Source organism: Macrotis lagotis, chromosome 1 (assembly GCF_037893015.1).
Source record: "Macrotis lagotis isolate mMagLag1 chromosome 1, bilby.v1.9.chrom.fasta, whole genome shotgun sequence".
In the NCBI taxonomy this organism is placed as follows: Eukaryota; Metazoa; Chordata; class Mammalia; order Peramelemorphia; family Peramelidae; genus Macrotis; species Macrotis lagotis.
The window spans coordinates 545,289,915-545,314,627 of NC_133658.1; the positions used below are offsets into that span (position 1 = coordinate 545,289,915).

A 24,713-nucleotide genomic window follows, 5' to 3' on the forward strand; every position below is an offset into this window, starting at 1 on the left:
AGGGTTATTGTGAAGGCCAACTGAGTTCATGTCTAAGAAAATGCTTTGAACTAGATATTGCTCTGCTAGCAGAAAGTATTTTAGGCAAGTGTTCATATTTCCTTGGCCTGGTGACATGAAGGAAAGTTAAAGAATGATACTGATATGTGTCTGTTGGGAGAGACTCTTTCCCCCAAAACCTCCCCTCATTCATTGATGCCTAAAATCCTTTTAACTGGGGAGAAGCATTTCATTCCAAATTAGAGAAAAAACTTAACATACAAATATGCTGTAAATGACTGATAAACTCTTCTTTTTCTGAGAAAAGATTTTGATGGGAGAAAAGAGGGAAAGACCCTTATAGGCTTTGATATATGGGGAGGGACATATATAGGGGTGGTGGAGAAAGGGAGAGCACATGGACACTGAGGACAGACTGTTCACCTTTATTACACCTGGTTAAAATAGTTCACTGAAAAAAATTTAAATTGCACATTTTCTGCACATTGCTTCTCTTAGAATTTCATGATCTTTGGGTAATTAAAATCTCATTTTTGGTTTTTCATATATGCAATATCTATCTATCCTCTCTCCCTTGGCCCTGGAATAGCTACTGTGATAAATGAATATCCTAACTCTGAGAAAGGAACTTGGCTATGAGTTTTGCAGATGAATTCTCCTATAAATAAGCTGAATTTGGGGAACTTGACCAGTTATGTTTACTGGGGAGCAAAAAGATGGATAGGAATCTCTGTAACTTTTATCAAAAAATGAGATCTTATTTGAAAATCATGCAAGTATTTGTAGGAAAACTCATGGATCACACTTAACTAGAGCACATGAATTCTATTTTATTAGCAGATATAAAATCTAAGGATACTACAGTTTTTTCCATTTTTTTTCAATTACCTACTTGTATTCCAATTATCTACTTGTATTCCAAATGTCTTAAAGACATTTCCTTGAACTTTGTTCCAATGTCCTCATTATATTCGCCAAGAGAGCTACAATTTAGAGAATGTTGTTAAGCCTTCTCTTCAAAAATAACCTTCCCTCCTACCTTAGGGCTGAGCCAGGGAAAGATAATACAAAATGAGAAGGGCATTTAAAAGGGAAAAGTAATCTGATGTCCTTACAGGTAAGCACAGACTTTATACCAAGGAAAATCTTATGGATAAGGCTAAAGATTTTTTTTAATCCTTTCTGCTTGTTTTCTTATGAGTCAATAATTTACTAGTGTTGTGAAGTAATAACGATTAACTCAAATTTACAGACAGTGCTTTCTAGTTAAAATGGTCTTGATTCTATCATCTGTTATCTGAAATAATTAGAATCTGTATGATATTCATCTTTATGGTAATTCCTTAACATATATTTGTACAAATTTGAGAAAAGAACAAAGGACAGCTAGGTGGCACAACATATTTCTGAATTCCAAACTGGCCTCAGACACTTACTAGTTGTGTGACCTTGGATAAGTCACTTACTCTTGGTTGCCTATAAATTGAACTTTAGAAAGAAATGGCAAACCACTCCTTTGCCAAGAATACCTCAGATGTTACAAAGAACAAGACACAACTGTAAAACAGCTAAACAAAAAACAGTGACAGAGATGGTCACACTAATTTTAATTTTGGTAAACTTTATACCAGTATTATCAAGTAGAAATTTCCTAGGCCTCATATTGCCTTAGAAAACCACAAATTAACATTATTAATTGCTTTTTATGTTGTTAAACATTTCTCAATTACATTTTCAATCTAATTCTGACACTACTCAGGAGTTTAGTCCTTAGGACTGTTTGACATCAGCTTTATCCCTGAGTGGAGCCAAAGGCAGTATTACTATGATTTTGTGAAACTCTTTTTGTATTTATTTTTCCAAATTCCCAATTCCTAAATCAGAATTATTGATTGGAAGACCTGATAGAGAAGTTATCAATAACCTTTTAGAATTAACACAGAAGGAGCTGCCAGGTAACGCAGTGAATAGAGCACTGGCCCTGGAGTCAGGAGTACCTGAGTTCAAATGTGGCCTCAGACACTTAGTGTGTGACCTTGGGCAAGTCACTTAACCCCATTGCCTTGCCAAAACAAACAAACAAACCTAAAATTAACACAAAAGAAAGGAAAGGCCAGAAAGAGTCAAATTTGGGGAACAGTTCATGTTGGTCTACCATTAATACAGTTGGATTGATTATCGGGTTGTTGTTATTTTTTTCAGCCTGTTACAAACTGAGAAATCTAACCAAAAAAAAAATGAACTAAGACAAAGTCAGCCCCAATAAATCCCTCTCTTTAAAACAAAAACTCTTCAAAATAAGAGGACTTCAAAAAAAATAAGAGGACTTCTTTTTCCTGGAAAAAAAGCATCTTTGTATTCAATACATTGGAAACATGATTCAAGAATAGTTGACATAAAATCCCCTCCTCCCATGAATAAAGATTACAGGCATAATTCTTGCCAAAGCTTGTACTATCTTGTTTTATCAGCTGCATTAGTAAGGTGCTTTGGAACTTAAAGGAAGCTTCCACTTCCACACCTCATTGACTGTGTTCATGTCTCTAGATTAGTGTTCTCTAACCTTTTTTTGAGGAGGACCTGCTTTTTATATGTCTGACGCCATCAGGTCACTGGCAGCAGCAGAATAGGGTCAGAGAGGAGGGAACAACTGTAATATGTTTTTGGCTGCCCTTTCCTTCCCCTAGGAATCTTGGCAGCCCAAAGACAGGGATTTGAGGGAGGCCCTATATCCAACCAGGTGCAGCCTCACCTTCAACTACTAAACCCTGATCTCCCTTTGGGAGAACCCTGAGCTAGTTAATTATGATATCTCTGCTGCAGTAACAAACAAAAGAATCTTCAGGAGACAAAATGATGTGACATACTGGCCATACCATGTCCATTCACTGCATTAGTTGTCATTTATATTTCAGATTCACTTACCCTAATCAAGATGTTTAAATATTTTAGAAGAAAATACTACCTCAAGGACCTGTGATTTGCCAGTGTGGCAAAAATAGAAACCACCAAAGGAGAAACAACTCATCTGTCAGTCAGTCAGGCAGTAAACATCTATTAAGTAATGATTGGAGAAACAAAGAAAGGCAAAAGACAGTCCCTTCTCTCAGGCTGCTCACAGTCTAAGGGGGGTAAATGAAATACAAACAACCATATACAGACAAGATAGATGCAGGAGAGTTTGGAAATAATCAACAGAGGAAAGGCTCTATAATTAAGGCCAATCAGAAAAAGCTTCTTGGAAAAAGCTTTTGCAATAGAGTGGAATGGGGGAGGTGAGGGAAAATGAGGGAGCCTTCCTTCCCTTCCGAAATGGCTCAGAGAGGAAATAACATACACCCTCAATAGGGTATAGAAATCACTCACCCTAGAGGAAAAAAGGAGAGGAAGAGGATGGGAGAAAAGGAGACAAGGGGAGGAGAGGGCAGTCAGATCCAACACACTTTTTTTTTTTTGCAAGGTGGTGGAATTGACTAGCTTGCCTGGGACCACAGGACTAGGTGGTTGTTGGGTGTCCGGGGTAGGATTTGAGCTTGGGTCCTCCTGGCCCCAGAGCCTGTGTTCTGTCCACTGTAAACTCAGCTGCCCATAGCACACTTTTGAGGAGGGATAAAGTGAAAAAGAGAGAGAAAATAGAATAAATGGGAGTGGGGAGGAATGAATAGAGGGAAATATAATAAGCAATAGTAATTATGGGAAAAATATGGAAGCAATTTCTCTGATGGACTTATGATAAAGAGTGTGGTCCACCCCAGAAGAATAAATATTGATGGTATCTGAACATAAATGGAAGCACAATTTTTTTCTTTCTATCACTTTATTTTTTTATGAAGTTTTTCTATTTTTGTGGGGGGAAGGGAGGGTTGTGTTAACTCTTACAAGACTATTTTAGTAACATGTAAATCAATAAAAATTGTAAGAAAGAAAGAGTTCTTGGAATGTTAGTTATGAGCTAGTTTGATTAAGTATTAGAAAAGTGAGATGTGAACAGGGGAAATTAGAGGAGACCAGCTACAGAAGAGGAAATTCAATTTTAGAAATACCATTTTCTGTTTTAATATGGTGTATATGTGTGTGTGTGTGTGTGTGTATCACTAATGACTAATTACTAGATATCTTTAATAAATTTTACTGTTAAGAATTGACCATTTTTATGACTAAAGGACAGCGGTTTGGAGTAAACATGATTGTTGGCAAATGTGTATCTTCTCAGGATGTAATAGAAAAAAGCAATCAGAGTGAGCCTTGCATTCAGTAGACAGTGCAGTGCATTACAGTTGGTACTCTTTCACCAGTTCTGCAAATGACCATCTTATTTATTTCTGACCCTCCATTTTCTGTGTATTAACCCAGGTGAACTGGGGTGGTGAAAATAACCATCATTCCCAACTTGATGTAAAAGAGCCTTAAAAATATTTCCTCTTTGTACCTGGTTCTGCCATTCAAGATCTAACTTAGAGTTTATAGAGAACCATTTCTAGTGAAAGATCAACCACCAGTCACTTTTTTTTTTTTTTGGCCACTGAAACTCATAAAGACCATCTGCTAAAGTGTGGGAGGGAGCTGCTCCCACTTATGAACTCATAACTTTTAATGTCTATATTCTTCTGTGTTAGTGAAGGAAATTCCCATACCGAAGAAATCACAAATCTTTTTTTTTTTGTTTCCATGCTATGAATTGATCAAGATTGAATATGCTGAGAGGAAAAAACATATCCTTGAGGAAAAAATAAAATATTAGAGGTAGCAAAATTATGTAGTACAGGGGCGGCTAGGTGGCGCAGTGGATAAAGCACCAGCCCTGGAGTCAGAAGTACCTAGGTTCAAATCCAGTCTCAGACACTTAATAATTACCTAGCCATGTAGCCTTGGGTAAGCCACTTAACCCCATTGCCTTGCAAAAACCTTAAAAAAAATTATGTAGTACATAAGACAACCTTTTTCTTAAAAAATTGAAGGTAATAGTCTTTGGTCTTTGTTTTAACTCCACAGTTCTTTCTCTAGATAAAGATGGCATTCACCAACACAGATACCCTAAAATTATCCCTGATTATTGCATTGATGGAATTAGCAGGTCCATTAAGGTTGATTAACACCCCCATGTTACTGTTAGGGTTTACAGTGTTCTTCTGGTTCTGCTCATCTCACTCATCATCAGTTCATGCAAGCCTTTCCCAGCTTCTCTGAAATCCCATCCCTCCTGGTTTCTAATAGAACGGTAATGTTCCATAATGTACAAATACTACAATTTGTTCATCCATTCCCTAATTGATGGACATCCCCTCTATTTCCAATTCTTTGCCACTCAAACAGAACTTCTATGAATATTTTAGTACAAATGATGGTTTTTACCCTTTTTCATGATCTCTTCAGGGTATAGACCCACTAGAGCTATTACTGGATCAAAGGGTACACACATTTTTATTGCCCTTTGGGTGTAATTCCAAATTGCTCTCCAGAATCAGTTCACAGCTTCATCAACAATGTATCAGTGTCCCAGATTTCCAACATTAACCATTGTCCTTTCTGGTCATATTGGCCAATCAGAGAGGTGTGAGGTGGTACCTCAGAGATGCTTTAATTTGCATTTCTCTAATCAGTAATGATTTATAGCAATTTTTCATTATGACCATGGGTAGCTTTGATTTCCTCATCTGCAAATTGCCTTTTATATATACTTTTGACCATATGTCAATTGGGGAATGGCTTGCGTTTTTATAAATTTAACTCAGTTCTCTGTATATTATAGAAATGAGTCCTTTGTCAAAAATACTAGTTGTAAAAATTATTTCCCAATTTACCACATTTAGGGGCGGCTAGGTGGCGCAGTAGATAAAGCACCAGCCCTGGAGTCAGGAGTACCTGGGTTCAAATCTGATCTCAGACACTTAATAATTACCTAGCTTTGTGGCCTTGGGCAAGCCATTTAACCCCATTTCCCTTGCAAAAACCTAAAAAAAATTAAAAATTAAAAAAAATAAATTGTAAACCAATTTACCACATTTCTTTTGATCTTGGTTATATTGGATTTTGCAAAAGCTTTTTAATTTAATGTAATCAGAATTATCCATTTTGTTTTTAATGATGTTCTCCATCTCCTCCTTGGTCATAAACTGCTTCCCTTTCCACAGATCTGACAGGTGAACTATTCCTTGTTCTCCTAGTTTACTTATAATACTGTCTTTTATATCTAAATCCTGTACCCATTTTGATCTTATCTTGGTCTAGGTCACAAATCTTTTAAATATAAAAGTGTGGTATGACCTAATAAATACTCTCCCCCAAAGGTACCAATAAACTGAGTCTGAGAGCATAACAAATATATTAAGAAACAGAAACAAAAATTCTCAATGTCTTTTTAGGTACCTTAAAAAACAACCCATCAGTTCAATTTTCACTAAAATAATGTTCCCTATTTTAATCCCCCCCCCAAAAAAAGGCAGCAACTTCAACTTCACAGCTTTAAAAAGCAGATCTTGTAATTAAGATGTTCTGCTCTTCTGACCAAATACAAACTTTCTGAAAGCTCGGTAATCATTGAACAAAATGGTTAAAGAACAGTATGGTTAACCAGGCTTAGCTTAGAGCACAACATTTTTTTCCCTTATATACTCTTTAAGCAGTAGTGACAAGGCATTTCCCAGAGATTAATGACTGTCTGAGTTAATGGTCTGAGGTTGGGTCATTAATTCCTGCATTGAGGTAGTTTGGAAAGTAGAAATGAAAAACAGCTCCTGGGTCAAAATGATGCAATCTCATGAGGCATGTCTAAAAATGAGTTCCCTGTTCAGTAACCCATACCATTGTTCTAATGTCACCTCTCTACCTATCACTTTAACATTTAATCACCATTCTGTTTTCTACCTCTTGAATGTAGTTAGTAATACATGAATGAAATTGCATTTGTAAAGCCTTTAAGTGCATCAAGCACTATGGATACCAAGAGGAAAACTGAGACAGCCCATTTTCTCAATGACCTCACACTCTAATTGGAAAGACAGCACACATATACAAACATATTTGTGTGTATGTATATATATATATATATATATATGTATATACATATATATATGAATCCACATTATATATATATGTATATGCATATATATAAAATATATATTTGAACTCTCATATACATATATGTGTATATGAAAATTCAAAAGCACAATGGACTTAAAAGCCCAGAACTCTTTAAAGGTGTAGCAGTGGGACAGGTGCTAAAGCTCCGGGGTTCTTAGGGGGTGTTGATAATTCAGGTGGTAGTTTCTGGGTAGTTGCATGACAGAGATGCAGGGCAGACCTTGAGATGCATCTTAGCCAGACTCTAAGACTTAATGGTTCTCTATCTCACTGAAGGTTGTACTTTGTGATTCCCAGTTCAGACAATTGATGTCAGCACTTTGTGGAAAAGTGAGAATATTAAAGGGGGACTGACTCAACACCATTGGGAAGCATGATGCGGGTCTTAACAATTAAAGCAGAGATTCCTCCCACAGAGGCGGTGATGAGGGAAGGAAGGAAGGCACAGAGATGATCAACCTTCAATCAGGAAGAGTAAAGAAAAGGGGAAATTGGCAAGGAGATTGAAGAAGAAGGTGAGGTAGCTCTTCTATTCCACGCCTGAATAGGACCTGGGACCCTAGATAGAAAATGAGGAGATGGAAGGTGAGGAGATGGAAGGAGGAAGGTGATCTCACACTGGTGGCTCTGTATCAAATGGCATTTCAGCAGCCCAGATTAGGTAAAGAAGGCAAAAGAATCCCTGTTTAAAAGAAGTCTGTGACTGAAATATAATTCTTTTAATGAATTATCTTCTTAATTCAAGTTGCCAAACTTAGGATTGAATACAAGTTAGCTAGAATTGGAGTCAGAAGGCCTTAGTTCAACCATTTATGTGTGTGACCTTGGGCAAGTCCCTTCCCTGATCTGAGTCATTTTCATCATCTGTAAAAATGATCACTAAGTTCCTTTATAATTGTAAATCTATAGGCTTATAATCCACTTTCTTTAAGAACAGTCATTTCATGCACATGAAGCTTTTACTGATCATCCACTTGCAAGTGGAACTAAGTTTCATTTCTTCATTCATTTGTCTTCCAGTTGTGTTCCAGTTTTGTGACCCTCATTTGAGGTTTTCTTGACAAAGATACTGGGAGTAGTTTGTCATTTCCTTTTTCCAGCTCATTTTACAGATGAGGAAACTGAGGCAAACAAGGTTAAATGTCTTGCCCTTTTGCAAAACTATCCCTGTACTTCACCTGCCTTAGAGTTTCCTGCCTTGGTTTCTTGGCTCATAATCCCAACTTCAAATGTTCTCTCCCTTGTTTTCTGCCTAGATGATGATGATGATGATGTTATAATAAATAGCATTTATTATATTTTATTTATATTTGCATATATTATATACATTTATATACATTACATAACATGCTATATGCTAGACTCTGGACTGAGTGATTTACAAATATCATCTCTTGATCCTTATAACAATCCTGTGAAATAGGTACAATTATTATCCCCATTTTATAGTTAAGGAAACTAAGGCAGACAAAAGTTTAATGATTTACTCAGGATCATACAGCTAAGAAATGTTTGGTACTATTTTTGAACTTAGGGCTTCCTAATCCCAAACCTAGTGCTCTATCCACTTTGCCACATAGCTACTTATGTAAATTCTATCCATTTGTTCAAAACCTAGCTCAAATGCCCTCTCTTACATGAAGCCTTAGCAGATCATCATTGTGGGCAGCTAGGTGGCACAGTGGATGGAGCACTGACCTTGGATTCAAGAGGATAGGAGTTCAAATCCAGTCTCGGAAATTTGCCCCTTACTAGCTGTATGACCTTGTGCAAGTTACTTACCCATTATTGCCTCATCTAGAGCCATCTCCAGTCGTCTTAATTCATATCTGGCCTCTAGACCCAGAAGACATTGGAGGAGAAAGTAAAGCTGGTGACTTAGCACAACATCACCTTCACTCAAATCCAATTCACATGCTTGTCATTTTATTATTTCCTTGATGTCATGGTCTTCTTCAAAAACAAAGAACAAACATTATTATAACTGATCATCCTAGTGATCCTGCCCTTGTTGGAGCCATATAGCATTTCTCATGTTTCTGTGATCTCATTTGGCACTTTCCACACTCTGTAAATGAGATTCCTCTTTCCTACAAGTAAGTCATACACTTTTAGTAAGCGGACATTGTACCTCATACTTCTCTTAATGGTATCTAGCACCCTAGTACAATACTTGATGAAAGAATAGAATACTGAAAGAATACCATAGAAACTATCCCATGTTTAAAAGTTGACCATATTTAAAACAGGAATTCCTACATATCATCATAGTCAAATTGGTAATGTATATGGGAACCTTAGAAATTAAAGCATCTAGATCATCCAGGCTCTAGTCCAGGCTTTGCCATTCTCTGAGGAAGCCATGTGTCAGACCCGTGGATAGGTGCTTAATAAATGATTTTTGACTGACTAATTGAAATGTTCTGATCCCAGTGTTCTTATCTTAAAATGAAGTAGGCATATTAAGCATGAAGTTTCCTTCATTATTTTTCCATATTATTTTCCTTACATTTAATTTTCCTTATATTTAATTCTCTTTTAATTTTTAATCTGCTGCCTTTTCCTTTCTAGACAACTTTCTTTCAGATTCTAAACTTGTTTGTCTGCCTGACCCCAAATATTATCTGTTTAAATAATTTAATTAAAGCTTCAAAATCTTAGAGTAGCCTTAGGTGGAACAATTTGTAGAAATAAGAATAGAACTTAGATCTTTTATTAAATTGATCCCTGGGTCTGTTCTGCTCTCAAATAGATTATACCAGAAAATGTGTGAACAAAATTATATTTTACCTTGTTGCAGTAATATGATAGAAAAGACAAATTACTTTTTGAGCCTAGTAGAATTTCATTGAATATTCCCCAGAAGAGAACATTTTTCTGGTTGTAGATTTAGTCTTTTTTTAATAAGCCAGCATTTTTTTCAATCACTGTACACTGTTAAGGAATAAAGTAAGTTCATTCAAAAATTCTGCATTGTATAAATGCATTATTGGACACAAAGGAGGGACTCATTTATGCAATAGGTAATAGCACTCTCTTTCAAGACTGGGAAGAAGATAAAACTGGGAAAAAGAAAGTGAGGCAGTTACATACCAGCAGTTCTAAACATGAGCCCCATGGGAATGTCATAACTATCTATCTCAATGTATGTGAATATGGCACTGATAGGGCCATTTAGATTATTACAACAATATGGAATGACACCTTGTAAAAACCATATACACCTGGTAGAAATGGCAGCATTTATTGCTTTATCCAGAATAAAATCTAATTTTCCAGGACTTCTGGGGGCCATATACAGGACATACAACTTTCAGAAGAATATTTTATTATTGCATGCAACCCTTACTCATCTTTCAACTCAGTGTCTTTCAGAATACTCCCATATTGCAGCTAGTAAACTTTGCATGGGTAGGGAGGGAAATGGGAGGGAAGGGAGACTTTGGGATGGTAAAGAAACATAAGCTTTTTTTAACTTAAAAAAAACTAAAAAAGAATAGCCCTAACAATCTTTAGTCACTGTTTCCAGGTAATCAGGGTAAATAATAGAAATATTAAGTTCATTTGAGTACCAGCAGTCATTTTGCGGTAAGGTAGAACAGTGGCTAAAGCACTGGGCTTGGAATAAGAAAGATTCATCTTCATGAGAACAAATCCAGCTTCAGATCTGTACTAGCTGTGTAACCCTAGGCATGCCCTTTAACCCTATTAGCCCCAGTTTCCCCTCTGTAAAATAGCAGGAGAAGGAAATAACAAACCACTCCAATATCTTTGCCAAGAAAACCCCAAAATGGAATCACAAAGAGTTGGACATGACTGAAAAATAACTGAACAACAACAGAAACAAAGTCATTATGACTCTCAATTGAATCTGATCCAGTTTTATAAAATATCCAGTTCATTGGGTTTGTGCATGAGGGCCTAAAGCCTAAATGACTTTTATGCCAGTCACCATTCAGCTTCTTCTATAATATAATGGGTCTAGATTTAAAATCTATGCCTGAAAAGATCTGGAGATACCAAAATGGCCAGATAATTAAAGTTCATCTTTAATTAATTATAACATATTAAGTATTTGCTGTTTCTATAAAGAATTCTAGACATTGGAAGAATCAGAAAGTTGAAGCAAGACCTGGTCACTGCTCTCTTTAAACTTGGAGTCTCGTAATGGGATTCATTTAATGTTTTTCCTTCATTCTTGAAGAGGACCATGGCATCAGAGAGGTGATAGCATGATGCAAGAGAATTGGATTTGAGGGAACAATGCAGTAGAACCACAAAACCCAGGGTTGAGGGAAGTTCAAGAAGTTAGTTCCCTGGAGATAGTGGAAGGTACCAGGGAGGTAGCTAGGCTTTAGAGTAGTGTATGAATTCTACAGGTAAAGAATATCAATGAGGATATTCTTAGCACAGAAAGCAACATGAGCAAAAATCATGGAAGTGGGAAAGTACAAAAATGATGAGGCAACAGAATAAAATATACATGGAGTTCAAATGAGATGCCTGGAAAAACACAGCGGAGACAGATTATGATGGCTCTCCAATAGCAGACAAAGGATTTGGCAGTCTGTGAAGATTATTTTTTTTAATAGTCAGATTTAAGTATGTGGAAGATTCATTTGTCAGTGATATGGAGGATAGATTAAACAGGGAAGAGAACAGAGGTACACAGACTTTTAAAAGACGTGGTCTACGTGGAATAAATAAAAAAAAAGCTATATGTTTAGAATGCCAGTGAAACTTCTAGGTAGAGATGGGTTGGAGTTGTTAGAAATGGGAATCTACAGATCAGAGATGAAGAGAAAAATCTGTGTCCAGAAGTTGTATGTGGAAGTGATAGCTGAAGCCATTCAAAGAGATGCGAGAGAGAGACTGACCGAACAAGCAAGGAGAGAAACATGAGAAACACTCACCAAGCCAACAAAAGATAAAGAGGATGATAAAGAGTGGAAAACTGGAAGGTTCTTAAACATTTTTTTCTTTCTTTTGAAGTCTCAGGCCACACTGCCTTCACATTCTTCTCAAGGGTAGGGGATTCTGCCTTAATTAGAAATAGTGGATTCTATTTCTTCTATTTTATAAGGAAGCAAAAAGTAGGTAATGAAGCTAAAAGGAGGAGAATTGAGGACGAGTTTTGTCAAATCAGTAGTCTTGGTAAAATTTCCTTGTAATTGTGATCATTTTCTTGTAAATGTGAACAGAAATAAAATAAGTTTGGAACAGTCACTGTGGAGAATGAGATAGGAATTCTATGAACTGTCAAGGCAGTGTTACCAAAAGAATAGAATTTTTTTTTAAAATCAGGTAGAAAAATGACTGTAGATGTACATTGGAAGTTCTAACTACTATGATTATTATTGTTACTATTTCCTACAGAGTACACTCTATTATCCCTATTTCTTAGTCATATTGTTTAATTTGAAATGGATTGGACTGGCAAATTATACACAGTGCCATAATTTGAACATAATACTATCTTAAACATAAGAGGAACAATATGCATGTGAAGACTATGAGATCTGAGCTAACCACTTAGTATGATACACCTTACAATGCCTTGGTTCTTTCCAGATTAAGAGAGATATCTTATTTTAAAAGCTATAATTTAGTGTGTTACCCTTTGGCTTTACCTTTTAAACAAGCTTTTGTTCCACAAATAATTATTGCTAGACAGGAATAATCATTTCTTATTTTGCAAATTTGACATGTGCTTTGAAATATTATTGTCCTTTTAGAATCCATTGTATTCTTGTCATTAATTATTATTTTTCCTGTAGTTCTAATTATGCAATTGAAATTTTACAACGGAGTAGAGAGTCCGTAGGATTACATAAACAATATCTTTTAAAGGATAGTGTTTCCCAAGAGAGAGGGGAAACATTTTAACATCTTTTATATTTACAAAGGAGATTCTCTCTCCTTTCTATAAAGATGATGCTTGAACCTAGATCTAGTTCTTCAGCAGGATTAAGTGAAAGATTCCTCCTATGTAGAGAAATCAGCCAAAAATTATGGTTTTTGAGAGCTAACAAGTGATAATCCTTCCACTAATGGAAGACCATTGATGCAGTAAACTCATTCCCCTTTTAAATAGTTCTTATATGTTTTTTCCTAGGGGTGGGACTGACCTTTGAGTAAGGTGTATTGCATAATATGCATTACTGTTATCAATAGCAGTCAGAGAGGAGTTTTCAGAATACTTTGTGTCTTGAAGTTGGCTCATATTCTACCCAACATTTCATATTCTGCCCCTATCAGATTCTTTTGGTGATATAGCAGAGTGAATGTGAAGAAATCATTTATTTACCAGTTTACATCCTTCTTTATCTCTTATCCATTTAATTTCAAATACATAGTCTATCTGTATTTTAGGAACATCAGTCTTTAGGTATTGTGCTTATTCAGAAAACTTACATTGTATTTCTATGAATGGCTTTGGATTGTAAGGTCCTGCATTGGAGGGATTTGATTTCCCTCCTTCCTCTTTTATAATTGCCCATCTGTGTCAATGCAGTCATAACTCTGGAAGAGTGATGATGAGCTACCATTTGACATAGAGGTACAGATGGCATTTATTTTCAGGTATGCCTTACTTACATACCTTACAGGTATGACTTTATTTTACTTGATTTTACTTATCTGTTACAAAGGGGTGCTTTAATGTATAGGGGGAAATCTCAGAGGTAGTGGATGAGTAGTAACAGTAATGCAAAAAAGCAGAGGAAAAACATCACTGAAACTTTTAACATGCAAATGAGCAGGAGGGGAATAAAAAAGCAAAAAAGTGTTAACAAAGTCTTGTTAAATTTAATATGCCCTTTTAAAAAGCATGCTCCATATCTGAATCATGATTTAATATACAACCTTTGTATTTTATATATAAGGAAATATGCATATTTGTTGAACATACTTGTTAAATTGATCTTTTTCTCAGTTCTGCTGATTGTGATTTTGGAAAAGTCACATAACCCATTGTAACTTTGGAAAAGTCACATAACTCATCTTAAATTCATTTTTCTTCATCTTTTCAAAGATGGGACTAGACTAAAGTGATCTTCTCAAGTCACTTATCATCCAAGAATTTTATAGTTTTAAAACTCTTCAAAATTGCTTTTCTCATTCTTCTATCCAAGCAACATAAACTTGAAATTTATTTTCTTTTTCCCAAAAAATAAAAGAAAGCTTTCATATTTGAGAGAGGATATGTAGAAAAATGTTCAGATCATAAATAACAGGTGGTTATTTTTTACCTATTTTCCCATATCCTGTGTTTTACAATGTATTATTCCTAACTGATGGAATGAATGATCTCTTTTCCAGGGAGATGGATCACGGTGATAGGGCTATCCTGTTGGATTCTTCTGTTTTGATACAGCTTTGCTAGAAAACTTGAATGATATATGGTATAAGCTCTGCCTCCACCAAATAGTTTTTAATCTCCCTTTCTTGTGAATTTTAAATAAAATGTCCCATTTATCCAGATAGCAATTCAAGGGGAAATCGCTGTTTTCAAGCAATAATAACAATACTAATAATATTTTAAAGAAATACAAGTCCCCTAGTTCACACTGGTGGTTGTTCCTTTGCTCTGTTATAAAATTACTTTCCCCTGTGGATTTGAAGGAGATTGACAGTTTCCTAAATTTTAAACTAATCACTGCACCTGCTTCAGTTCTGAAACTAAAATATAAAGAACAAGGCCCCAGCCCCACATGCTCTCTGACCAAACAATCTTAAAATAGCTTCACTTAGTGAAGTTCAGAGCAGCTGAAACAAAAGATTAGTGTGTGTACAACTAGTCACAACATCAGTTTCACATACTGAAAACAGCTACTTCTTTATCTATCTGTTACTAGATTACAGTCAACAGGGATTCTTGAGGAAGTTACAGTCTCAGTCCCAAGAACCCTTCCTGTGACCATTTTTATTCACATGAAGATTTCCTATGTAAATGCTAACTCTTGAACTCATGTCTTTTAAAATTTGTGAGTGCTTTTTAAGTGGGTTCCCCCCATCCTTTTTTTTTTAAACACCACCAATTTCCCTACATATCTCCAATTCTTAACAGAACTCATTTTGTAGCAAAGAACAGTTAAGCAGTACTGACCGACATCTGGCATTTTCCATGCACATTCACCTACCTTTCTGTAGAGAAGAGGGAAGTATATATCATCACCTGTTCTCTAGGACCAAGGTTAGTCAGATTTTTTGTTTTTCTTTATATACCCAAGATTAGCAGCCTCTGATAAAATATTAATTTGCTGACTGATTGAGATCAGCTGTCTTTTAATATTTATATTTTCGTTATAATAGTCAGGTATATTCTTCTGATTCTGAAATCTTTGCTCTGCCTCAGTTTTTCCCTTGTTTCTCAGAATTCTTTGTTACTCATGATTCAATAAAAAGGTCAGCTAGAAAGCACAGTGAATAGAGTTCCAGGTCTCAGAAAGATCAATCTTCCAGAGTTCAAATGTGGTCTCACTTCCTAGCTTGTGTGACCCTGGGCAAGTCATCTGGAAAATGAACCAGAGAAGGAAATAGCAAGCCACTTCAGTATCTTTTTCATGAAAACCTCAAATGGGGTCACAAAGAATCAGACATGACTAAAAAGTGACAGAAAAACAAAATAATACAATAATATTCTATTATTAGTCATTCTCTATGTGATGGGTACCTATTTTATTCAGTCATTCTCTATGTGATGGGCACCTACTTTATTTTCAGGGATTGTTTTATTTTGTTTATTTTGGGGTTTTGTTTTTTGCTACCTCAAAAGTTTTGTGTAGTGGCGGCTAGGTGGCTCAATGGATAGAGCACTGTCCCTGGAATCTGGACACTTAATACTTACCTAGCTGTGTGGCCTTGGGCAAGTCACTTAACTCCATTTGCCTTACAAAAACCTTTTGTATTACAAATACTTCATTATATTGGACCTTTCTCTCTTTGACCCAAATTCAGCAATCTAATAAATACCAGAAATAGTCTACCTCTAGAACACACTTAGTACTCTTTAACCTCAGAGTTGTTATAATTGGATTTTCTCTTATTATTTGTGATTTGAAGCACCTTTAAAAAATATGTATTTATTAGTTTGCATTTTTTTAAAACATAATATCCTTTGATCACTCATTTATTAGAGAATAGTTTTTAATCTTTAGGCACCAGTTTCCTATTATCTTAGTTTTCAAACTTCTCAAAGATTTTTATGAGTTCACAGTTTTTCTTCTTGTTTAACTTACATTGACTTTGGTTATACAAAAAGTTTTTAAATTTTATATACTCAAAATTTGTCTCCTTTGTCCTCTATGTCTAACTTGTTTGTGAATTGTCATGAAAAACTTCTTCCTTTCTCCTATTTCTTTTTAAATGATTTTGGTCTTAAACTTTTTTTTTTGTCAAACTACCCTCTATTTTTTCCAGATGTTCTTCCCCCAGGAGATTGTGTTCTTGGATTTAGAGAATACCCAGTTACTTTATTCATTCACTTCTCCTGACTCTTCTTAATCTGTTCCTTTGATCTTCTTTTCTGTTTTTTTAAACAAGGTTAACTAGCTTTGAACTTTATTTTAAAATATAGTTGAGATTTTGTATTGTCAAGTGCTTTTTATCCCTTCCCCCACACACACTATGTCCTCTCATTTTTACCACTCCAGATGATTTTTTAGAATTTTTGTCTAATTCTATAAAATAACTCTTTGAGAATTGATTAACATAGTATGAAATCTATAAATCAATTTTGATTCACAACCTTGGAGTTATCCCTGACCAATCTTTCTCATTCTCCTTTGCTGGATCCTCATCTAGACCATGACTGCTAGTCATGAGTATCTCACAGGGCTCTTTCCTGGACCTCTTCTCTTCTTCTAAACTATTTCACTTTATTATCTCATCAGTTCCCATGAATTTAATTATCATATCTATGCTAATGATTGTCAAATCTGCTTATCCAGTCCTCATCACTTTGCTGGCCTCCCAGGCTCCCATTTCCAAATGTCTATTAGATATCTTGAACTGAATATGCTCAATACATTTTAAATTCAATATATCTAAAGTGTTTCATCATCTTTCTGCCAATGCTTCCCCCCCTTTAAATTTTCCTGTTTAGGGGAGGCTAGGTGGTGTAGTGGATAGAGCACCGGCCCTGGAGTCAGGAGGACCTGAGTTCAAATTAGGCCTCAGACACTTAATGATTACCTAGTTGTGTGGCCTTGGACAAGTCATTTAACCCCATTTGCCTTGCAAAAACTAAAAAAAAAATTTCCTGTTAAAAAAAAATTTTAAATCACTGTAACACTCAGATAGTACATAGGGGTCAGAAGAAACTAAGGCTGGTGAAATAGACCTCAAGAGTCCTGGTTCCACCAGGAAACTTTCTAGTGGCAATTCAGGTCAGCTGGAGAATTATAGATCCTAAAATAGTATTTATCAAACTTTTTTTCCCTTGAGGATCCCTACTCCCCTTGAAGATCATCCTATTCAATCTACCATACTTCACTCCTTCATCCAAGAGAAATGAACCCAAAGTCTTGGCCTTCATTGAAACACTCAGAGGAGAGACTTTTCAAGAGATACAAAAGAGGCATACTCATCTCAATTACAGAATACACATACCATTTACTATTACCACTGTTCCACAACTCTTTAAAGTTTTCCCAATCCTTCAGTTGAAAAAAAATAGCTTTGAAGCTACTACTGTGCACACTTGTTATTGTTAGAAAAATCTAAATAATCACTGCTATTTTTTGAGTTGTTTAATCTCTTTCATGTATCCCAATGACTTTCTTTAAGACAGATCATTAAGAGACATCTTGTCAAATTTGAACCTGAAAGCACAGGTTTAAGTCCCAAACAACCATGGAAGGAACTATACTTTTTCATCTTTGTCTTCCTTGGGGACTTCCTGTCTTGTTCGGTCTTCTGGAGAAGGAGAACTTGTTAAGTCACTTGTCTAAACCTCCTGTAGCCTTGAAAGGAAATGTTAGCCTCCCAAAAGGAATGCCCCAATATTTAGACTAGAATGCCTATTCATCCTTAGTTCTTAGCTTGTTCCTTGAACTTTGTCTATGGGTCAAAGAAACTGAATAATGTGATTCTAAAGAAGATGTTTTCCCAATTTTTGACTTCCCTTCCAGAAAAAAAATTCCATTCCACAGCCTCCTTCAAAAACCATCTTATATGCCAACTCCTACATAAGGTGTTTTTTTAAATTTCCCCTCACATATTGATACCTCCCTGCAAAATTGCCCTATATTTACTTTGAATGTTGTGATATACTTATGTATATATTTGCATGATGTTTCCCCAACAGAAAGTAAGGACAAGAACTGTTTCATTGTTATCTTTAACTTTCCAGGGTCAAGCACCAGGCTAGTTGCTTAATAAACAGAGAGAGAGAGAGAGAGAGAGAGCTGAAGAGAAGGAAAATGAAAGAGAGAGCTGAAGAGAAGGAAAATGAAAGAGAGACAGAGAAAGAGAGAGATTGGAGGGGGGGACAAGAAGGAAGCAGAAAATAAAGCCTCATCATATGAAGCAACCGGCAAAAAAATTATTCTTAGATTCACTAATAATAAAAAGCTCCACAAATCAGATATATCATAGGTATCAAATAGGCTGCTCATGGAAGCCAGATTAAAATATAATTGGGAAATATTTAGCAAAATGAATATAGTAGTACATAGACTATGTTAATATGTTATTTCTAAGCCAGTATGCAACTAATCTTTATGTACAGTTCAGTGATCCCTGTCTCTAGTTGAATGACATCATTGAGGAAGACCACTATTGATCAAATAATCTTCTTGTAAAATAGCAGAAACCAAATTGGAAAAATGGATCATACCTAAAAGAAAAACAGAATGCTATAAGAATGCTAAATTCTTATTATCAGCTTCCACATTCAATTTTATGTCATGTTGTTTTCATTGAATTATTTGGAAAAAATCTGACCTCACACAAAGCTAGTTAAAAAAAGAGAAGAGTATTTTAATATACAGTTATTATTAATTGTTGTTGTTCAGTCTTTTCTGTCTTGTCCAATTCTTCATGGTCCCTTTGGGGTTTTCTTGGCAAAACATTGGGATGGGTTGCCATTTCATTCTCCAATTCCTTTTATAGATGAGGAAACTAAGGCAAACAGGGTTAAAGTGATTAGTCCAGGGTCACACAGCTATTAAGTGTCTGAGAAACAATTTGAACCCAGGTATTCCTGACTCCTGGTTACCCATTATTGTTGTCATTGTTGTTGTTGTTGTTGTTGTTATTATTATTTAACTAGTATTGTTATATTAGTATTATAGGTGTACTAGAATACCTAATATTTTTATGTTATGCATTTCAGGAATTTTCAAGGGTCCTCCGATTACTTGGAGAGCTAGTGTTCTAAACATCCAGTCTGGAGTCAAATGTTTTCTACCAAGTGAAATTTCAAGCACATGATTTAAAAAAAATGAATTTCACATAGAATTTAACATCATCAAAACTGTTGAAAACATTTTACATTCTCTTAGTGTCTAACATTTACCTTACTCTCCATGTATTTTTATCTAAAAGGGGTTTTTTTTAATTTTTTTCTTTCTATGGAGCACAAATTATGGAAAAGGCAAAAAAAAACTCTTCAGAATAGAACTGACCTAATAGCCCTACATCCTTGTTTTAGGGGAAATGGAAATAGCACAGGGCTATGAAAATTAGGATTGTTAAAGTAGTTTGCAATAGTTTTTACCATATAAAGAATTTTGTGGATTTTTAAAAAATATTCATAGACTTTACAGGAGAGTCACAAACTTGATATTAAAGAAGACTATGAGCAGAAGAAAAAATAAAAGATTGCAGGATCTCAGATTTGAAAAGTACTTCAGAGGGCCAGTTCAAACAAATATCACCAGCATTTGTTTGAAGGGCATTCCATTACTTGTAGAGGTGACTAATTTCCTTTTCAACTCCCTTCTTATGTATTGTCTGCTTCTGTTAACATGTAAGCTCCTTGAAGGCAGGGCTTGTCTTTCTTCTTGTATTTGTATTTTGTATTCTCAGTCCTCAGCCTATATATATTGTTCATTTGAGTACTCACTCCCTTTGAGCATACCCAGCACCTATACTCTAATGAGTTTGTGGGGATCCATCCATGCAAAAGGGGATTTCATTTTTAATATGGCATTCTGCAACTCAATGGTATCATCATCATCACTTCATCAAGTGTTAAATTACATATTCTCAATTTCATACTCTAGACTTTGGTGTGTGTGTGTGAGAGAGAGAGAGAGAGAGAGAGAGAGAGAGAGAGAGAGAGAGAGAGAGAGAGAGAGATGAAAGATGATTAAGGAAGCCTCCCAGTTTAAATGTTTTTATATTCATTTCTTTTAAAACATGCTTTACATGTACAGATGATTATTCACTGATGACTGACCCTTCTCAGAACTGGCATTTAGTAGGTATTTACTGAATTCTTGTTGACAGGACTTTTCATCTGAACAGCAAATAATTCAGCACAATTCAATAAACATTTTATTCAACCCCTTCTTTGTGCAAGGAGGTATTGTATTAATTGCTGGAATGGTCCCTGCCCCCAGGGAGTTTGTACTCTACTGAAATGATATATTACAAAGTACAAAGTAATATTAGTATTGAATTGTTGTGTTTTATTGTTGACTTTTTGCAGCTTTCTGCAACATACAACATTGTTAAAATCTGACTCTACAGTAATAGCCACCATATATGCATTTCCCACCTACTGTAGCTACCCAACTTCATCCATCTCAGTCATGGTTTTGAATTGTTCTTTAATAATTTCAAATGAGGAAAAAAGCATTATTTTCTAAACTAGAGTTTGTTGTATTTTCCTACTTTTAAGAAGATAATAATATAGCCTATAATTTAAACCTTTCTTTTGACTTAACTTTTACTCTTTTGGCTTATTGTGGGTTGGAAGTGTCTCTGAGTTCTGCCCCAAGAATACAAACTCTGGTAAATTTTACCAGGATAAAGAGACTTTGACTATAGACTGTGTCATTTGTTCAAAAATCAATCAAGCCAAATTTTTAAGATGCTCGTTATCAGAGAGCTCATCACCAGGATATGACTTTTTCTTTTTTTTTCAGAGGTAACAACTTATAAAGTGTTTTTACTAAGGTTGGGAGAGGGTGGGAGAGGGTTTCTGGTTTAGTGAAATGTACCTCCACAGATGAAACCATGAATCCTTGAATTAAGGCCTAAATAAAATACAGGCTTACCTTGGAGAAATTGCAGATTTGCTTCCAGACCACCACAATAAAGTAAATCACATGAATTCTTTTGGTTTCCCAGTGTATATATATAAAAGTTATGTTTTCACTATCCTGTAGTCTAATAGATGGGCAGTAGTAATGTCTAAAAGAAAATAGAACATGTCCTACTTAAAAATTAGTTTATTGCTAAAAAATGCTAAGCATCATCTGAGCCTTTAGCGAGTCATCTTTTTTTCTAGTGGAGTATCTTGTCTTGTTGATGACTGCTGATTGGTGAGGATAGTAAGTTGCTGAAGATAGGAGTAGCTGTGGCAATTTCTTCAAATAAGTTAACAATGAAGTTTGCTGCCTAGTTGACTCTTCCTTTCATTTGACCTCGTAGAGGCCTTTGTAGAATAGTTAATTGACCTAATTTCAATATTGTGTCTAAGGGAATAGAGGAGAGGAAGAGAGATAGGGTTGGCAGGTCAGAATACACACAACATTTATTAAGTTTACCATCTTATATGCATACAAATGACAAAGTCTGTTGTCAGGTCTCTACTCAAAGTCTCTTTTTTCTTGGTAAAACCTACCAGAGTTTGCACTTTTGTGGCAAAATCTAGGGTCACTTCCAACCCATAGTAAGCCAAGAGAGTAAAAGTTAAGTCAAAATAATTACAGTAGTAACAACAAAGATCTCAGATTACTATAATAGATATAATAATGTTGAAAAAGTTTGCAATATTGAGATAATTACCAAAATGAGATATTGTATGAGCACATGCTGTTAGAAAATAGCACCAATAGACTTGCTCAATGCAAGGTTGTCCCATACCTTCAATTTATAAAAAATGCATTATGTGTAAAATATAATAAAGCAAAGTACAATAAGTACCACACTATTTCATTTAACATAGAAGTTGCATTTCCACTGTTTTTTTCAAGGTTTAATTTCTTTAAATCTGATCCATCATAAGTTAGATGTCATACTTGAGAACTACCATATCTATTTTGAGACTGTTAAAAATAAGTCAAGTCTAGCTTCCTCCTGGAGAGCAGTAATTGCCATTCCCATGTCCTGGATTACAGGGAAATAGAATACCACTGCTGCTTCTCAGTAACAACAACAAATATGGAATAAAGCAAGCTTACCTTACTTTTTATATGACTTCTCTTTAAGGTTTCTAGTATTTCCTGGAAGCACTCTCTCTTCTTAATCGCACCAGAGTCCAGTTTCTCAATAATACACCAAAGAAACTGGCCACTCTTTTTTTTCCCCTCAGAACTCCCAATTAGGTTGTCTCCAAAGATAGAGAAACCCTAGGGTTTCCTGCAACCAACTGTGATGCTTTTCTCTTTTCTTTTTTCTCTTTTTTGATCCTTTCTCGGTTTTTGTTCTGCCACCTGCCAAAAGAAAGGCACTTTGCAGACCTAGACCCGAAAGAATAGTATTACAAAGGAGAGGCGGGGAGGACCCTGACCCTGCTTGGGACCAAACAGTAAATATAACCCCCCTCACTCTCTGTCCAACACTCTTCATACTCTGAAGGCAGAGGACCTTCTCAGAACACTGACCCCTTAGCTTGTCAGTTTTTAGAGAAGAAAGGAGCTAATTAGACTAGGCTCTGGAGGGGAGAGATTCAGCAGCAACTAGCCTTCTGCCCAGGGTAGACAAGTAATGACAGGTACATGCTGTGTATGTCTGTTTATGTGTGTGTGTGCACATGAATGTGCCAGCTGAAATTCATATCTGTCAATGCCACCCTCTTTGGCAGGCAGCTTTTGAAGGCACCCTCCAGAAGGTCATTTCACTGCATGTGCAAATTTTAGCCAAGGTTAAGAAGTCTCCTAGAAGGAACCCTGCTCCTCTTTTCTGCCCTGGTGCCAAAATGACCTTTTTTAATGACTCATTTGAAAGGTATAAGGTGAATAATTTTATACCTTCCAACCATTAATTTCTGTTTGCTTTGCTGGGTGGGGGTGGTGGTAGGATTAATGAGAGCATGCCCTTTTATTTTTTTAACAGTCTTATCTAAAGTGGGATGATATTCTGTTGTTTTTTTTAAATATAGTACTAAAATGAATTCAAATGGTAGACTGGAAAAAATGTTTTTGGATTCCAAAGACCTGAGTTTCAAAGCCTGGCTCTGCTATTTAAAGTATTAATGTTGACCATAACTAGGTGGTAGAGTGACTAGTGTGTCAGGCTTAGAGGCAGGAAAAGTCATCTTTCCGTATTCAAATTCAGCTTCAGACACTTCTTAGCTATGCAAATGCCAGGCAAGTAACTGATATAAAGTAAGAACATTTGGAATATCTGTACCTGTAATTCTGAAATATTGAGCTCAAGCACATTACACAGGAAGCTCTTTTCATTCAGCTTTTCTTTTTTCTTCTTTTTTTTTAGGGGGGTGGGGGGGCAATAGGGTTAAATGACTTGCCCACTGAATTTGCCTCAGTTTCCTCAGATGGAAAATGAGCAAGGAAAAGAATAGCAAGAAACTCCAGTACAGAGAAAAGCCCAAATAGCATCACAGAATCAGACAAATCAACAACAACAAACCTTGACCAAATCAATTATCTCAATTTTCTCCTTTGTAAAGTTAAGGAAGGTGAGGGAGATTACCTCACAGATTAAAACTGATTCTTTGCATTTACTTGTCTCTCACAATCAATATCTCTTTCTCACTAGGAGCTTTGAGGTAGTTTTGAAAGCATGTTCCATCCAAAACTTAGCTAGGAAGATATACTTGCTGAAATATAAAGGAATATTTTGTGAAAATATAGCTGACTCTCCATTACCTTGTATAAGCATATTATTTGCTGATCCTTTGTTCTAAGCAGTGAGCACATTCTCTTTTCATTTGTAAAACCTGAAATATGCCTGGAACAACTTGTCAAAAAAATGATGCAATAGAAACAATATTCTATCCTAATCCCTTCTTGCCCTCCTCCTCTCTTTCTGATTGCAGTCATTTTTTCAGTATTCTTATTTTTATGGACTATAGCAAGGAAAATACACAATCGTTTAGTAGTAATGCTCTAGTTAAACTAGAGTTTTACTTGGACCTCCATGCTGTTCAAATAACTGAGGTCATCTTGAGTCGTTACATGAAACAAAAATACAGTACACATCCTAGAGCTGTAATATTCAGTGGTTCATGTATCTAGTCAAAATCATTCCCAGTTTTGCAAAGCTCTTTCCCAACCATGGATGTTATTGACTTAAAGAAGCCCAATACTTTATTTTTCTACCCTAAGCTTTCAATAACTATTATTACCAAAGAACACTTGGCAGGTGCTCAGAAGGCTTAAGACCACTCATATTTTAAAACGATAAAGAGATAAGAATATATATATATATATATATATTTGGAGGGAATAACAACAATGTAGATTTGCAATTTCATGTGCAATCTTTTTCATCAT

The 24,713-nt window shown here is 35.6% G+C and overlaps 2 protein-coding genes across 4 annotated transcripts in view; one reads left to right on the top strand and one right to left on the bottom strand.

Annotated features, from left to right (window-relative positions):
- Window positions 1-22,960, bottom strand: part of FILIP1L (filamin A interacting protein 1 like) — a 356,414-nt gene extending 333,454 nt beyond the window's left edge. The window contains exons 1-2 of one of the 3 annotated variants that reach the window (XM_074214317.1): window positions 22,437-22,960; window positions 21,309-21,444 (exon numbers count right to left, since the gene is read on the bottom strand). The gene's annotated coding sequence lies outside the window, so the exon portion shown is untranslated. The remainder of the gene's footprint in view (window positions 1-21,308; window positions 21,445-22,436) is intronic. The other 2 variants (XM_074214316.1, XM_074214318.1) reach the window with 2 other exon arrangements.
- The window catches only part of CMSS1 (cms1 ribosomal small subunit homolog), a 431,391-nt gene that overhangs the window by 341,915 nt on the left and 64,763 nt on the right, over window positions 1-24,713 (top strand). The gene's annotated exons all lie outside the window — the stretch shown is intronic.